Below are 12,281 nucleotides of genomic sequence, written 5' to 3' on the forward strand. Positions count from 1 at the left end.
AAAAAGAACTTTGATCGACCATTTGGGTTTTGTAACAAGCTGATATTTTGGTCGTTATCTTTTTAAAACTTCCAATACTTTTATTTATAAACTAAATTTACACAGCAGAATTTGAACTCATTTTCTTTCACCTGGTGTTCTTTGGACAACTGGTCCACCAATTTGGAAATATTGTCAATGACTTAATAACTATTAACCGATATAGGAAGATAAAACCTCACCCCAACGCTAACCAGAAATGTGTGGCGTTGCTAAATGCCCACAAGGTGACAAAAGTAACAGGCTCAACTCTGATGAGCCTATCTAGAGGTTGAATGGTATTCACTCCCTGGGCTATCTTCATGAATGTCCATTTTAGTGTGGCACCAAAGGTGGACCACCTCCTCCGGTGGCGCAGCGGTAGAGTTGCTGCCTTACAGCGCCGGAGACCCGGGTTTGATCCTGATTACGGGTGCTGTCTGTACGGAGTTTGTACGTTCTCCCCGTGGGCTGCGTGGGTTTTTTCTGAGACAAAGTTTTCTCAGGATAAATGTTACATTTCTTACGCAATAGAAAATCATTTGTCCCATTGAGTTTAATGGCTTTCTCAGAGCCATCCCATTCCTCCATTTATTTCCCTACTCTCTTTCAAGTGACATTAACTTCAGCCTAATTTTCCTTCCACCCAGCCATATTGGGGGAACGTACAGTGACCTACCATCCAGCACACCTTGCAGAGGAGGAGGACATGCAAACTCCACACTGACAGTTGAACCTGGGTTGCTCATAGGGGTGCCAACTATCTCACTCCCATATACGGGACAAGGTGAAGTCACCGCCCTGCGTCCCACGTGACCTCACCCAGCTAGCGGCCACGTGCTCCTGCTCCATCAATAGCGGCCGCCCGGGCCAGGAGGCGGGTTGCTACGCAACCTCCATTAGGCGGCGCTGGGGCCTCCGGACCTACACTGTCCAAACCTACACTGTCTGGAATGTAGACACAAATTTTAACCAGCATCTGCAGTTTTTTCCTACTACACTGTCCGGGCCTACGGCGTCGGGGCCGACAGGGTCCGGGCATACGGCGTATGGGCGTACAGAGTCTGGGCCTACAGCGTCCGAGCGTACAGCGTCCGGGCATATAGAGTCCGGGCGTACAGAGTCTGGGCCTACAGTGCCCCTCGGGCCAAATACAGGACAAGGGCGGTCCCGTATGAGACAAATCAATTTAGCCCAAAATACGAGATGTCCCGGCTAATACGGGACAGTTGGCAACCCTAGTTGTTCGAGCTGTAAGGCACAAGCGCTACCTGTTGCAACACCATGCCGTGCAGAATAAATATTATTCTAAAGTAGGCAGGAATATTACTCACTGATTAGAAATGTCCCCGTATCAATACACAATGATAAATACTCAAAGTAGCAATAGACAGATGAGTCATCCCAACTGAAACAACAATCAAGAGAACGCCATAATTTAAGCATAATTTGTCGCACAAATTGAAGCTTAGAAACCCCCTAGAAACCCAAAGACTGCAGGATAACAGAAAGGATGGTACGGTGGAGGGCAAGTGTTGGTTTATGAAGCAAAAGGAAAGGTGTTATCTGTATTTGCAGGCAATCCATTGTTGGATTTATCCAGAAACGGTACTGAACATTGATACAAAGGCATGAATTTAGACGTCGGATATTAAAGATCTTCCTCAGAGGAATGCTGATTTGCATGTAAACTAACATATCAGACCATTTTGCAATTTTACTAATTGAAAGGATAATGAAACGCTGAGGTATAATTTATTTAAAAGGCTACGATTAACAGGTTACGTCCATGTCACCAAATGTTTTTGTCTCCTGGAAAATTGTTTTCAAGAATGCACAATATACATCTGGATCAGGATAGTGATTTGCACCACTTATATTTTAAACTACTAATCAAAACGACACCTAATTGCTTCCTAGAAGACAGCAGGGTTTTCATCATAATCCTTTTGCCCAAGAACCCATGTTGATCACCATCTGTGTCTTTTATACAAGTTCCAAACTTACCCGTACTGGTTTGAACTTAAATCCTTGCCTCAATTATAGCGTTTCTTCAAAAGTCTGCTCTGCTGATGTTTTCCATTCTGTTTTTAATGAAGTGGGACATAGGTAGACATAGGTGGTGAAGGAGGCATTTGGCACCACTTGCCTTCATAGTTCAGGGTATTGAGTACATGATTTTGAATGGCACGTTACAGCCATTTACAAGACATTAGTCGGGCTACATTTGGAGTACTGTGGACAGTTTTGGCTGTTGCCATTGGAAAGATGTCGTTCAACTGGGAAAAGTGCAACAAAAAAAAGACCTGTGCAGATATTGGAATAAGCTGCCAGAGGAAGTGGTAGAAATTGGTACAATTATGACATTTAATAGACACTTGGACAAGTATATGGATAAGAAAGGATTGGAGGAACATGGGCCAGGCACAGGCAAGTGAGACTAGCCTGGTTAGGCAACTTGGTTGGCAAGTACGTGATGGACTAAAGGGTCGGTTTCCTTATGGCATAGCTCAATGACTTACCATCCTGTAGACTACCAGTGGTCATCATTCATTGCATGTCTCAACATTATTGCCTACTCTGCCTTCAACACCAGAATACCTCGAGCATTATTGGTCATAATCAGATCCAGCACTCAATGTTCACTTTGCCAGGAGAGGGAGAGAGATTAATCATAACGTCTGTCAAATCTGTTCACTATATTTGATTTTCTAAATTCATGTTCAGAATTTGAAGAACACTGGCAAGGCCAGAATTCATTACCCACCCCTTGGGGACAGTGGTAGTGAGCCATTTTCTTCAACTTTTGTAGATTTTCTGGTGATAGTGGCCCAACTAGGATTTAGACCCTGCGATGAAGGTGGAGCAGTGATATTTTTGGTTTCGTTTATTGTCACGGGTGCAGAGGTACAGTGAAAAGCTTTTGTTGCATGCTATTTAGTCAGTGGAAAGACAATACATGATTACAATCAAGACATTCACAGTGTACAGACACATGATGAAAGGAATAACGTGAATAACACTTAGTGCAAGATAAGGCCAGTAAAGTCCGATCAAAAATAGTCCAACGGTTTTCGATGTGGAAGACAGTAGTTCAGCACTGCTCTCTGGTTGTGGTAGAATGGTTCAGTTGCCTGATAACAGCTGGTAAGAACTGTCCCTGAATCTGGAGATGTGCGTTTTCACACTTCTATACCTTTTGCCCGATGGGAGAGGGGAGAAGATGGAGTGGCCAGGGTGCGACTCGTCATTGATTATGCTGTGGGTGTTGCCGAGGCAGCCTGAGATATAAAGGGAGTCAATAGAAGGGAGGTTGGTCGGTGTGATGGTCTGGGCTGCGTTCACAATTCGCTGCAATTTCTTGCCAAGATGGTGGACAACCTAGAAGGCAATTTGAAGATGGTGGAACCCACATGCACCTGCTGCCTTTGCTCTTCTTAGCAGTAGAGGATGCAGGCTTTGAAAGTGCTATCAGAGTAAGTAGTGTGCATTTTGTAAATGTTACGAACTGCAGCCACAGAGGCAGAGGGAATGAACGTTTAGTCTGGTCAATGAGATAGCGATCAAATGAACCGCTCTGGCACGGATGGTGTGGAGCCCATTGAAAGTTGTTGGTGTTGTACCCATCCAGGCCAGCACAGAGTACTCCATCACACTCCTGACTTCACCCTTGAAGATGCCAGAAAGACTAGTGATCGCCAGAGGATTCCCAGTCTCTGACCTCCCCTTGTATCCACAGTATGTTAATAGCTGATTCAGTTGAGTATCAGCAATGGTAATGCCATTGAATGCCAAATGATAGCCGGTTAGACTTTCCCTTGGAGATGTTGTAGGAAGGAACTGCAGATGTTGGTTTAAGCCGAAGACAGACACAAAATGTTAGAGTAACTCAGCGCGACAGGCAGCATCCCTGGAGAGAAGGAATGGGTGATGTTCCGGGTCGAGAAGGGTCTCGGCCCGAAACGGCACTCATTCCTTCTCTCCAAAGATGCTGCCTGTCCCGCCTTGACCAATGTTACTCCAGCATTGTGTGTCTGTCTATGATTTTATGCTGCCTTGGTACAAAGCAGTCACTCTATCCTCCAGAATTCAGCTCCTTCAGGCTACGATGAGATGTGGAGTCACATGGTCCTGGTGAAACCCAAATTGAGCATGAGGTTATTGGTGAGACAGTGCTACTTGATAGCACATTGATGACAATATATCACTTTGCTGATGATTGAGAGCAGTTTGATTTGGAGTTAATTACAACAAATTGGATTGTCTGACATTTTGTGAACACGATATACCGAGGCAATTTCATACATTGTGAAGAGGAATCTGTCGCAGTGATGAACGGGAACCGCTTACTTGCAGATTCAGATCATTTTGGAGCACAGGTCTTCAGTACTACAGCTAGAATACGTTCGCTTTGACTCTGTTGTATCCAGAGCTTTATGTTGTTCTTTGGCGTCATGTGAAGTGGATGCATTTGCTGGAGACATGCTCTTGACCAGAAGGGATGATCAAGACACTTACTAGTGATGAAAAGTAAAGAATTAACGAAGCGGGGGCAGGCTCCCCGACAGCAGAGACCATTCAGCCTGGGAAAGGAGATGGTCACCACTGGGTTTCATGGGCCAAAGAAATAAATCACACATCTTGTAGGTCAAGATCAGGTCAACAGTACACAGACAGGAACAGAGATGGCTTGTTATATCAGCTCAGATGTTTCAACACACATCATGGCCAATCGTTTAATTTATCAGGTTACCTTTGTTACATTTCATCCAATTTTGGTCAATCTTTTTCACATCATGTCAAGCTCATTCTGTGATCTCCTTCAATTTTGCTGGCATTTCAAGTTTATTATCGACAAATGTAACTGTTTTGTAGTGTGTTTTGGAACATAAATCACAAATTTAAATTAGAAACAACTGTATTCGCAATACAGGGGATGAGATTCTCATCCTGATCCACCCCCTCAAACTTGACTACGGACTTCAGAGATACGGCACAGAAACAGGCCCTTCAGCCCACCAAGCACGTGCTGACCAGCCATCACCCCATACACTATCCCACACATTAGGGACAATTTACAATTTTACCAAAACCAATTAGCCTACAAATCTGTAGGTCTTTGGAGTGTGGGAGGAAACAGGAGCATCCAGGGAAGACCCACGCAGTCACTGGGAGAATGTACAAACTCCATGCACACAGCACCCACAGGTAGAATCAAACCTGGGTCTCTGGTGCTTTAAAGCAGCAACTCTACTGCTGTGCAACGGAGCCACACAAAACGTATTTGTCAGTTTTGCATCTGTTCCAAACTTTACTTGAATTATCACATCTTTTAACTCAGTAATTACTCAAGATGCACTTCATAAAAATGCCTTTTTGACATCTGAAAATAAATTCATATCCTTTACCACTGTCGGTCTGGTACGTTACTTCCACACAATCTGGATGCTTGTTCGACACAACTCTCACCAAATAAAATCTTATGTAGCGAGGTTATTAATATTTGTAGCACATTTAGTCCTTGAGCGTACTCCTAATAAACAGTGAATATCAGCTCCCAGCCATAGTCAATTAAAATTAGCAAAACATCTCTGGCTTATATAGCATTAGTCCCTTCTCGTGCAAAGTAAGAACTGAGCTGGTAAGGAAACCAGTTCTCCAAATGGTAGAAAATGTGTTGGCAATTTGAAGGAAGTGGGCAGGTGCTTTGAAATGTGTGCTCCTGATGGACATACTTGCCTCTTGTAAACGGGTTAAAAGTTACACATCTCATGTCTAAAAATAACACCACTTTCTAACTTCATGAATAGCCTGTTCAGTCCCAATTGAGGTCTTCATCCTTCAGCACATTAGCAATGCATGAATTTATTTTGAGAATTGAAAAGGATCTGGAGAAACAAAGAAATGCTTCAGACAGAAGGTAAATTAATGGCACAGGAATAATTGACTCAGTCTTGCGCTGCAGAATTGAAAGCAGTCCAACTAAAGAATAGCAATGGTATTTTATCCACAGACAGGATATACACAATGAGGTTGAAAAAAAGTAATTGCACAACATATCCCAAGACCCATTCCCTGCAAAAGTGGGAAAGCCTTGCTCTATATCCAGCAAATACTTGAAATGTTAATCAATGAAGTGACAAAAAAATTGTAAATTAATCTGATCTCTGGCCAGCTTGATAAATCCATCAGGATATCATCAGTTTCTGGCCAACCCTGCCTCTATGCAATTACTGTCTTACTCAAACAAATGCTCTAATCACCAACTCGTGGAGGAAAGCCACAAATTCACACAAGGCTTGTCCAGAACTTGACTCGTAGAACATATGGCAAGGGACCTTCATCACAATCTGTCAAGAGAGTAGCTCCGACAAAGCTTGACTAAACCAGAAAAGTAGGCTAATTGTACACACAAGTATAGTGGACAAGTGTGGATGACATACAGTGCCCTCCATAATGTTTGGGACAAAGACCCATCTTTTATTTATTTGCCTCTATACACCACATTTTGAGATTTGTAATAGAAAAAATCACATGTGGTCAAAGTGCACATTGTCAGATTTTAATAAAGGCCATTTTTATACATTTTGGTTTCACCATGTAGAAATTACAGCAGTGTTTATACATAGTCCCCCCATTTCAGGGCGCCAAAATGTTTGGGACACAGCAATGTCATGTAAATGAAAGTAGTCATGTTTAGTATTTTGTTGCATATCCTTTGCATGCAATGACTGCTTGAAGTCTACAATTCATGGACATCACCAGTTGCTGGGTGTCTTCTCTGGTGATGCTCTGCCAGGCCTGTATTGCAGCCATCTTTAGCTTATGCTTGTTTTGGGGGCTAGTCCCCTTCAGTTTTCCCTTCAGCATAAAAGGCATCCTCAATTGGGTTCAGATCGGGTGATTGACTTGGCCACTCAATAATTAACCATTTTTTATCTTTGAAAAACTTCTTTGTTGCTTTAGCAGTATGTTTGGGATCATTGTCTTGCTGTAGAATGAACCGCCGGCCAATGAGTTTTGAGGCATTTGTTTGAACTCGAGCAGATAGGATGTGTCTATACACTTCCGAATTCATTATGCTACTACCATCAGCAGTTGTATCATCAATGAAGATAAGTGAGCCAGTACCTTCAGCGGCCATACATGCCCAGGCCATAACACCCCCACCACCATGTTTCACAGATGAGTTGTTATTCTTTGGATCTTGGGCAGTTCCTTCTCTCCTCCATACTTTGCTCCTGCCGTCACTCTGATATAAGTTAATCTTCATCTCATCTGTCCACAAGACCTTTTTCCAGAACTGTGGTTGCTCTTTTAAGTGCTTCTTGGCAAACTGTAATCTGGCCATCCTATTTTTGCAGCTAACCAGTGGTTTGCATCTTGCAGTGTAGCCTCTGTATTTCTGTTCATGAAGTCTTCTGCAGACAGTGGTCATTGACAAACCCACACCTGACTCCTGAAGAGTGTTTCTGATCTGTCGGACAGGTGTTTGGGGATTTTTTTTTATTGTAGAGAGAATTCTTCTGTCATCAGCTGTGGAGGTCTTCCTTGGCCTACCAGTCCCTTTGTGATTAGTAAGCTCACCAGTGCTCTTTTTCTTCTTAATGATGTTCCGAACAGTTGATTTTGGTAAGCGTAAGGTTTGGCTGATGTCTCTAACAGTTTTATTCTTGTTTCTCAGTCTCATAATGGCTTCTTTAACTTTCATTGGGACAACTTTGGTCCTCATGTTGATAAACAGCAATACAAATTTCCAAAGGTGATGTAAAGACTGGAGGAAAGACGAGGTGCTGAGAGCTCTCTTATACCTGCATTAAGGAGGCAATTAAACACACCTGAACAATTACAAACACCTGTGAAGCCATGTGTCCTAAACATTATGGTGCCCAGAAATGGGGGACTATGTATAAACACTGCTATGGCGAGTCCGAAACTTGTTGGTTGTAGACGAAGTTTATTGCAGCAGCAATACACGAATACAGAGTTAAACAACAAGGTACAGGACAACCAATACAAACTTACTGTCTTCCTTGAAGACTTCGCCGAACTGACTAAAACGGGCGCCAAACGCGCACATGACATCGCTGGCCAATCAGCGATGTCGCTCCCTGGACCAATCCCCATGGTCGCGTTCCCACGTGACCTCGCTGGCCAATCCGAGGGTTCGACGACCTGGACCATTCTCTATGGTCGCTACATGACCCCCCCCCAGAACCCGAGGTGCGGAACCTAGCAGGGAGCCGGATTTCGCGACCATAACGAGTACGGAGAGGGACAGCCGGAACCACAGGAGCCGGAGGTTCCGGACATGGTGGAACGGCCGGAACGAGAGGTTCTGGAGGAACTACCGGCACGGGGGGTCCTGGAGGAACTGCCGAAACGGGGGGTCCTGGAGGAACTGCCGGAACGGGGGTTTCCGGACTGGGCGGAACTATCGGAGGTCGGCCTCTCCTAGGGGTTTGACCGACCAGGACTGGTTGATCCGGGTCCAAATGGGCCGGTTTGAGACGGGACACCGAGACGAGTTCACTCTTGCCGCCCATGTCTAAGGTGAAAGTAGCCGTCCCCTTACGTAAAACCCGGAACGGCCCTTGATAGACCCTCTGCAACGGGGCGCGATGGGCATCTTTACGCAGAAAAACAAACTCACAGTCCTTCAAGGAAGACGGTTCATGTACCATGGGACACCCATGACGTGAAGTCGGAACTGGAGCCAGGGAGCCCACCCGTTCCCGGAGAGATGCTAACGCTGATGGGACTGTAGGGAGCAGGTCTGAAGGGTCCGGAAACAGATCTCCGGGTACTCGAAGTGTCGAGCCATATACTAGCTCTGCGGACGACGCACCGAGATCCGGCTTAGGAGCAGTCCGGATGCCCAAAAGAACCCAAGGGAGTTGGTCTACCCAGTACGGGCCTTCAAGCCTTGCACTGAGGGACGCCTTAAGTTGGCGGTGGAACCTTTCTACGAGTCCATTTGCCTGGGGGTGATATGCAGTTGTGGGTTGTAACTTGGACCCGTACAGTTCCGCCAGCGCGGCCCAGAGGGACGAAGTGAACTGTGGCCCTCTGTCAGTTGTAATAACTGCCGGGACCCCGAAACGAGCTACCCATGAAGGGCCAAAGTCCTAGCACAAGACGCTGACGAGATATCAAACAATGGGAAAGCCTCTGGCCACCGGGTGAACCGATCCACCACCGTGAGGAGGTGGGTGTAGCCCCGGGAGGAAGGTAAAGGCCCGACCAAATCCACGTGGATGTGGAAAAAACGAAAAGCCGGGACCTCGAAATCCTGTACGGGGGGCTGGACGTGGCGCTGGACTTTAGCGGTCTGACAGGGCACGCAGGAACGTGCCCACCCCGCTACCTGTTTCCGCAGGCCATGCCAGACAAACCTCGCTGCTACCAAGGCAGAGGTGGAGCGGATGGACGGGTGCGCCAGCCCATGAATGGCATCGAAAACCCGGCGCTGAAGGGAGGGCGGTACTACCGGCCTGGGACGAGGAAGAGAAACATCGCACCAGACTTTCGTGCCCTCCGACCCACAAGCTACCTGGGCCAACTTCAATCCCGAAGTGGTGGACCGGTAAGCCGAAACGGTATCCGCTAGGAGCTGTGCCTCCGCAAGCTCCTGGGGATCCACTTCGCAGTCCACCGCCGAAATAGGGGGAAAAGCAGGTCTAGACAGGGCGTCAGCAACGGCATTAAGCTTACCCGCGACATGACGGACATCTGTGGTAAATTCGGAGATAGCAGTTAGATGGCGCTGCTGGCGGGCCGACCATGGGTCAGACAATTTCAAAAAAGCAAATGTTAATGGCTTGTGGTCCGTAAATGCCACAAATGGGCGGCCCTCGAGGAAGTACCTGAAATGACGGACAGCTAAATAGAGAGCTAGAAGCTCTCGGTCAAACGCGCTATATTTCATCTCGGCCGAATTTAGTTGCCGGCTGAAAAACGCTAAAGGCTGCCAACGGCCACCGACCTGCTGCTCCAGAACCCCGCCCACCGCCACGTCAGAGGCGTCAACCGTCAGGGCCGTGGGGGCGGAGGGGCTCGGATGGACCAACAGGGTGGCGTCTGCCAAGGCTGCCTTAGCTGCTGTAAAAGCCGACTCTGCAGTCGGGGACCACAACAACTCTACCGGATTCCCCGCAAGGCATTGGAAAAGCGGGCGCAGGACTCGCGCCGCTGCCGGAACAAATCTATGGTAGAAATTAACCATGCCTACGAACTCCTGCACCCCTTTTACTGTGGTGGGCCTGGGAAAAGCCCGGATAGCCTCTACCTTCTCGGGCAAAGGGGCGGCGCCGGCAGGAGTAATTCTGTGCCCTAGAAAATCGAGAGCAGGCAGGCCGAATTGTCATTTGGAGGGTTGGATAATGAGCCCGTGGTCTTGGAGCCGCTGGAACACGGTCCGCAAATGGGCCTGGTGTTCCTGCACTGAGGGGCTGGCGACCAGGATGTCGTCCAAATAAATAAACAAAAAGGGTAAACCCCGGCCCACGCGGTCCATCAGTCGCTGGAAAGCCTGTGCCGCGTTCTTTAAACCGAAAGGCATACGCAACCATTCAAACAACCCGAACGGAGTAATAGTTGCAGTTTTCTGTATGTCCTCCGGTCGCACCGGAATCTGATGGTATCCTCGCACCAAATCGATTTTGGAAAACACCACCGCTCCTTCCAGCCCAGATGAAAAGTCCTGTAGGTGCGGTATGGGGTAGCGATCAGCTGTGGTGACAGCATTGAGACGCCGATAATCGCCACATGGCCTCCACCCCCCAGATGCCTTGGAGACCATGTGTAACGGCGAGGCCCACGGGCTGTCAGACTGACGGACAATTCCCATTTCCTCCATCTTCCTGAACTCCGCCCTTGCCACCACCAGTTTGTCTGGCGGTAGTCTCCTGGCCCGAGCGAAAACGGGAGGGCCTTCGGTGCGGATGTGATGGACCACACCGTGCTTAGCCGAAGGTGCGTCAAAACGTTGGACGAGCAGCTCTGGGAACTCTGCCAGAATCGCAGCATACGAGTCGGGGGCCGCGACGACGGCCTGGACAGTAGGGCTGGGCGAGGAGGCGATTGTCGGAGCGACGTGCTCATCTTCGGCAGAGGGTCGGAGGTCGTTACCGCGGACATCAGGAACCAGTTAAAAAGCCCAGAGAAAATCTGCGCCCAGGATCGCTTGTTTGACGTCGGCTATGATGAATGGCCATTCGTACGTGCGGAGGCCTAACACAAGGGACATCTTCCGTGTACCGAAAGTGCGAATTGGGCTGCCATTAACCGCGATGAGGGTGGGACCTGTCTTACCCGATCTGGTTTCGAGGTCGGTCGGCGGCACTATGCTGACGATGGCTCCCGTGTCTACCAAAAATTCTGTGTCCGTGAATCGATCATGGACATAGAGGCGCCGGTTCTGGCCAATCGTAACTGCCCCTATGTACGATCGGCCGAGGCATTTCCCGCGAAGGTACAAGGCAAACGACAGTTGCGGGATTCGTTACCCCATCGTAGGTGATAATAGCACCAGCCGCGCTTGTGCGGATCTTTTTGGCGGGCTTTCGAAGAATTGGCGGGAGACGTGGCGCCATCTTGCCGTCGCTGTGGCGTGGTCACCGATGTCGAGACTTTGTTGATTGAACCACTTGCCTTGTTTTTTGCTGCTATGAGCGCGTCCGCTTTCGCTGCATATGCTTCGGCGTCCTTAAAAGAACAATCCGTGAGCAGCAGTCGGACATCCTCGGGAAGTTTCTCGCGGAATGCCTGTTCAAACATCGGGCAATCCGTGTGCTCACCGGCTAGCATCATCATTTCGGCCATGAGGACGGAAGGCAGTTGGTCTCCAAGATCCGGTAGGTGCAGAAGTTTTGCCGCACCACCATGCTTATTAAACCCGAAGGTTCGCAGTAATACCTTCTTCATGGCCTCGTACTTGTCTTCCGCAGGTGAATTTACGATGAACCGCATCACGCGCTTGGTTGTGTCCGGCGATAGAGCGCTGACGAGGTAGAAGTACTTTGTGGATTCGTCCGACACCTTCTTTATATGGAATTGAGCCTCGGCGTGGATAAACCAAGCTTGCGGTGCGTACGTCCAAAATAACGGAAGATGGACGCCCGCCGCGCTTGACTCCGGTGTGCCCTGCTCGGTCATCGTCAACGAGGCGTCGGGTTCCTGCTCAGTCGGTGATCGTCCAGATCACGTCGGGGTCACCAATATGGCGAGTCCGAAACTTGTTGGTTGTAGACGAAGTTTATTGC

At 47.9% G+C, this 12,281-nt stretch overlaps 1 protein-coding gene across 6 annotated transcripts in view; it reads right to left on the bottom strand.

Annotated features, from left to right (window-relative positions):
* The window catches only part of LOC144600483 (neurite extension and migration factor-like), a 302,375-nt gene that overhangs the window by 156,321 nt on the left and 133,773 nt on the right, over positions 1-12,281 (bottom strand). The window lies entirely within an intron of this gene.

This window comes from Rhinoraja longicauda, chromosome 15, assembly GCF_053455715.1.
Source record: "Rhinoraja longicauda isolate Sanriku21f chromosome 15, sRhiLon1.1, whole genome shotgun sequence".
Taxonomy (NCBI): Eukaryota; Metazoa; Chordata; class Chondrichthyes; order Rajiformes; family Arhynchobatidae; genus Rhinoraja; species Rhinoraja longicauda.